Source organism: Mesoplodon bidens, assembly GCF_964165515.1.
Source record: "Mesoplodon bidens genome assembly, chromosome: 3".
In the NCBI taxonomy this organism is placed as follows: Eukaryota; Metazoa; Chordata; class Mammalia; order Artiodactyla; family Ziphiidae; genus Mesoplodon; species Mesoplodon bidens.
This window is the reverse complement of record NC_138178.1, coordinates 54,556,721-54,562,754: the sequence shown is the minus strand read 5'-3', so window position 1 is coordinate 54,562,754 and position 6,034 is coordinate 54,556,721.

Here is a 6,034-nt window from a genome sequence, read left to right as displayed (position 1 = left end):
GGCCCGGCCCAGGGCTGTGGGCAAAACCAGCAAAGCCGCCCTGGCGTCTCTGTAGATTCAGGGCCACAAGGGCCTCTCCTGGGCCACCCAGCCCTGGCTTGTGGCTAGGAGGCTGGGGGAAGAGGCCTGATGATGTTGCACTGTAAATGAGGGACTGAGCCCAAGCCTGGCCCTGGCTTCCCAGTCTATGGGGCTTTTTCCCTCCCCAGCAGCCAGTGGCGGAGGGTGGCAGCTGGTGAGCAAAGAAACACCTATAGCTTAAACAAGCCCCTTCCCTGAGAGTCCAGCCTGGGAATCTGCACTTCTGAGCTCAACATCAAGAAACGAATAAAACAAAGATACACAAATGAAACAAAGGCCCTTTGCTTTTGTAAGAGGGCAGAAGCCCCTCCAAGTTGAGGCAAATCTGACAAAACCCTTGAGCCTAGATCTGAGCTCCTGAACCCCCCTGACATGTGGCCTACGGGGGACAGGTGTCTTGCCGCCCACAAGTGACTTGACCGCTCACTCTGCACTCACTTTCCTGGTTGTGGCAATGGGACTATAAATTGTCTGCCGACGTCAGGGTTTCTCAACCTCAGCACGACTGACATTTTGGGCCAGATATTGTGGATGGCTGTCCTGTGCCTTGTAGTATGTTTAGCAGCATCCCTGGTCTCCCCCACTGGAAACCCCTCCCGGTTGTGACAAACAAAAATATCTCCAGTCTCTGCCAAATGTCCCCTGGAGGACAACATGGTCCCCAGTTGAGAACCATTGCTCTAGATCCATTCTTCCCTTCTTTGGTAATAAGACTTTTGATTTTCAGCTGACACATAGCCACCAGGATCAAAGACCAAGGTGCAAGACCACCCTTGCAGTTATGTGTGGCCATGTGACTAAGATCTGGCCAAGGAGAGGTAGGCAGAAGTGCAACTTCCAGGAAGTGTCTTTAAAGGGAAGGTGTGTGTCCTTATGACATCTTCTCCATTCCTACTGGGTAGAATACAAGTATGATAACCAGAGCTGGGTCACTCATGGGTCATGAAGTTGTTGTCAAGTGCTAAGATGGCAGAACACATGGTGAGAGAGAAAGAGGCTGGGTCCTGGGTGACCATGGAGCTGCTGTGGTAGAGATGGGCTCTACCGCCAGACTTCTCACGTGGGAGGACTGAACTTGAGTCATTGCTATCTTGTCTATCTCCCCCAGAGCCGATTTTAGCCTCTGATGAACTCTCCTGACGCTGTGTGGCCTCTTGTCAGTCACAGTCAAATCTAATCCTGAGTAACACATAAGATATAACTCTGCTATCCTTGCGGCTTCAATCACCCACCATCTACATGTCCGTGACCTTCAGATTTGCCCCAGCCCAGTTCTGGTAGTTCACTGGACTACTCCGCACAGCTGCTGTCCTCTCCCCAACCTGCCCCTCCCCGGATACTCCCCATCTCAGGAAAGGGCACCTCCACACCCCCAGCCCCCACCGTAATTCCCCTCCCCCCACTCCATCTCTCACATCCACAAGACCCAAAATCCCCTATTCTGCTTCCTAAAAAGGATCTATTCCTCCACTCTACCTCCAATGTCAGTGTCCCAGCTCAGGCTCTCACCACGCCACACCTGGTCCATTGCAACCACCTGCTGACTGGTCTCCCTGACTCCAGTCCCCACCCTGCAGCCTGTCCCTGCCCTCTTTAAAACCCTCCCATGACTCCCTTTGGTCCAAATTTTCTGGGGTACATCATGACCCCTTGCCTTCTGCCACCTCATTTCCCATCCCCTCACCCTTCCCTCAGCACCTCCTACTACAGGATACTACACAGAATTTGCCCAGTTCCAGGAATATGCTGTGATTCTCTGTTTTTGCACATGCTGTTCCCTCTCTCAAATACTCTCCCCAGCTCCTGTTCGGTAAACTCTTACTCCTCCTTCAAGGCCCAGGCAAAGGTTACCTCCTCCATGAGGCCTTACCTGATTCCCCCAGCAAAAGCAGCCTGTTGATCTCTCCTCTACGCTGCTGCAGAACTTGCCCCTCTAACTCAGGGCTGATCCCATTGTGTTCGCTGAGTCAGGATGTCTGTCTCATTTTATCGTATTGGAATCCACAGCACCTAATGTAATGTTGGCAAGGCATGGGTGTCCGACACAGTACTGTTATCCATTTACTAAGCCCTTACTCTGTGCCAGCCTCTGAGCTAGATGCTTTATCGAAATTACCTCATTTTATCCTCAAGATCACGCTGCTGGGAGAGATGAGACTGAGATTCAGAGAGGTTGAGCAGCTGCTTCAGGTCACACAGCTTGTGCACAGCCATGTCAGAGACTGATTCTCCATCTGCTATACTTGATTCCCGCTTAGGATCTGGCTTCACCCCCATTGCCAACCCGAGGGTCTCCAAGGAAGCACCAATCACCAGAGCTAACCAGACCTGGGTGTTGAAAAAGCCCTTTGTCCTTTTCTTCAACTAACAAGTTGGGATTTGTTGAAAAGGAACTTTAAGTAGGAAACCAAGAAAAAGCACCCCCAAATATATATACATATATATATATATATATATATATATATATATAATTTTTTTTTAACAAAACAGATGGGCAAGTTCAGGTCCTCCCTCTGAGCTGTTACTTCCTCCACTCTAAAACCAGCAGGAGGTACTCAATGGTCTCAGAGATCCTTATCAGTCCTGATATCCTGTGATTCCTCAATTAGTTTCTCAGATGGCCGGCAGGCTGGTAGGTTTTGTTGGGCCACAGCTAAGGAAAGAGGAGGGTAGGGTCCTGTTGCAGGCTGCCTAGCCCCCACCCAGCTCTCCTCCCCTTTAGGACTTGACCTTAGAGGGCGAGGGGAGAAAGACACTTGCCCAAGGGCCTCCTCGCCTGACCAGCCTGACCAGCCTGAGGGCTGGGCTGGCCTAGATAGGCCTACAGCTTGGAGTCCAGACTGCATGCTTCCTGCAGGGCCTGCAAGAGTCCTGTCCCCTCTCTTGGCCTGTTTACTCATCTTCCCTCCATGGGTCACCACCCACTCTGACGTCCCAGGCCCTGGCTCCTCCTCCCCACTCCTGCCAGTGGGACCCTCTGGAAAGCCCCACTCAGAGCCGACAGGAAGGGGAGAGGGGAGGCTCGTGGGCGAGTTCCTGTGGAGGCTCAGGCTCTCAGCCATAGCCTTTGGAGCCTGTCGTTTCCCTTCCTCCGCCCACCCAGCCGGGAGGCCGAGAAGTTTCATCACTGCCGAGTTGTTGTCCTTATAAGGGAAGGGCCTCCCGAGCGTCTCTCTTGGGCCCTGGCTGGCTGGTGGAGAGCCAGGCCAGCCTCGGGGTGTCCTTCAGGAAAGGTGGGGATGCCCCAAGTCCCAAGTCAGCCCAAATTCCCCTGGGCTGAGCATCCATCTGAAGTCAGAGACTCTCCAGAGAAGAAACAGGAAGCAGTCGAGTATCAGCCCAGGTCAGGAAGCCAGAGGGTCAAATCCCAGGTCCCAACACTAACCTGTGGTCTCCTAGGCACGCAGTTTAAGCCTCAGTTTCCTAAGCTGTCAAAGGAGTGAACAGAAATACATCTTCCTCATGAGACCACTGGTGACAGTAAGAGACCAAAACAGGCCTGCCAAGTAGTAGGTGCTCTGTGAGGCCGGGTGGCTGGGGTTTACTAACCTCATCTTCTGTGAGGCAGACCATGGGCTAAGCGTTCCACAACAATCCTGTGAAGAAGGGAGAATTAGCCCATTTGACAGGAAAAACTGAGGCACATTTTACCTAAGGTCACTCATTCATGGCTGGGGTTTGAATCTAGATATGTCTGCCTCCAAATCTAAAGTCATGTTTTTCTACTTACACCCTGCTGCTTCCTCCAGGAACTTTGTTCCTGTAAATACAATTATGACAACAGGGCAGAATTTCCACCATCACCTCTCCACCCTCCACGTCCCGCCCCCAGAGCCTCCTCGTAACGTCACAGAAACCTCCACTTGAGTGAGTCTGTGAGGTCTTTTCTGACAGTCCTGCCTCATGTCTGGGACATGAGAGTAGGGGTCAGGGGGCTGGGAGGCAGGAACACAGGACTTGGAGCGCATAAAATATGGTGGCTCCAGAAAGACACAGGGAGCTTCCAGGGCCCAGGCTCAGGTGGGGGCAGAGGGAGGGGCAATCTGGATGTCCCCTTCCCCACCAGACCCTCCCGCTCTGTGCTGGGTCCCACCTGAAGGCAGCCACCTGTGTTTTGCAAAACCCCACAGGACTTCAGGCCACTGAGATATCGGGGACGCGTATTCAAAAGAAAAAGGCTCCGTTTCTCTGCACAGGCCTCCAGCCCCTAGGGCCAGAAGGAAAGAAAGTTCTCGCCACATCCTTCCTCAGTCTTGCGGCTGGCTGGCCGCTGACACCTTCCCCGCAGCTGCTCCCTTCAAGTCATCCCTCGGGAGGAGACCTTGTTCCTGGGCCAGGGTGGGAGCACGCCCCCATCAATAAAGGGACTTCTCTCCCTTACCTTGGTTCCTCCTTACCGATAAGGTGAAATGATTCGCCTGGGGTCCCCCACCTTCTGCAGGCCACCCACTTGGTATGGTGGACACACGTCAGGCCAGTGGCAGGGGAATTCAGGAGGAATACGAAAGTCATAGAACAGTCAATAAGCCCGGGCCAGGTGCTTCCTGTTGTGTTGACCACCAGGCCTTTCCAGCAGCCCTCACAGATAAGGAAGGGAGCCGGCCTTTGGGGAGCACTCTGGTGCTTTCCCACGTGGGGAGCGGGTGGCACTGCAATCCCCCTTTTATCGGTAAGGAAACTGAGGCCCCGAGACGCTGAGATTCACTGAAGTCCCTGGGTGGGACTTGACACCTTCCCAGCAGCTTGACTTGAGTGGAGCTCTGTCTACTGGCCCAGGGGCTTCCAAAGAGCACTCAGCAAAGCCCTGGGGTCCTGCTGAGATGTATTAGGGGTGCCACAGGCATAAGGCAGGGCCCAGGATCACCCCAACCAGGACCAGGCTCTGAGGTTAAAATGACAGCTGGAATCATTTTGAACCATCATAGGAAACACCTGTTCAGGCAAGCATCATCAATGGAGATTAGATCTAAGGGGAAATTTTGATGTGGTGCAACATATTTGTGCATGGTCTTTAATAAAAAGTCTCCCAGGTTGCTTACTAGTTACATGAGAAAAATATGTAACCATACAACAGAAAAATCAGACACTTTGACTGGGTGATCAAAATAAACATCACCAGTAAAAGTCGGATGGAGATTGTTTCCAGTTGTGATTCCCTGAGAAGGACCTAGTATCGCCTATGCAGTTCTCTGGCTGAGACTCTATAACCTTGATCTAATTATGAAGTAACCGCAGACCAACCCCAAATGAACAATATTCTATTAAAAAGCTGGGGAGGACTGTATTCTTCAAAAATACCCACATCATGAAAGATAAAGGCTGTGGAAACATTTCAGATTAAAGGAGACTCGAAGAGACATGTATGTAATATTCAACCCTACACTGGAGGCAACATGTGATATTATTGGGTCTAATGACAAAATCAGAATATGAACAGTAAGTGTTCTATCGGTGTTAAATTTACTGAAGTTGATAACTGCACTACGATTAATGAGAGGATATGCTTATTTTTAGGATATACACACTGAAGTATTTAGGGGAAAGGGGCCATGGTAACTAACTCTCCAAAGACTCAGAAAAAAAATTGTGTATTACAGAGAGAAGGCCCTCGAAAGACAAGCCAAGAGGTCAACCTGAGTAGAGTATACATGTGTTCTCTGTACTATACTTACCGTCACAACTTTTCTCTGTTTGAAATTATTTCCAAATGAAGTTTTTAAAAACTGAAAAGCATTGTTCCCTATGACACTTAGCCTCCGGGCTGTAGAAACGTGTTGGGGGCACGGGGTGAGACTGGAGCGCCTGGCCGAGTTTAGCGAAGGTGGAGCACTGGGGGAGGGCGAGGCCCCCAGCCTGGCCTATGAGAAGTGGGCCCTAGAAGAGAGCTTGGAGGAAAGGTGATGCCCCAGTCAACCACCACCTACCTTCTGCTTCCATGAGGCCCTGGAGCTGG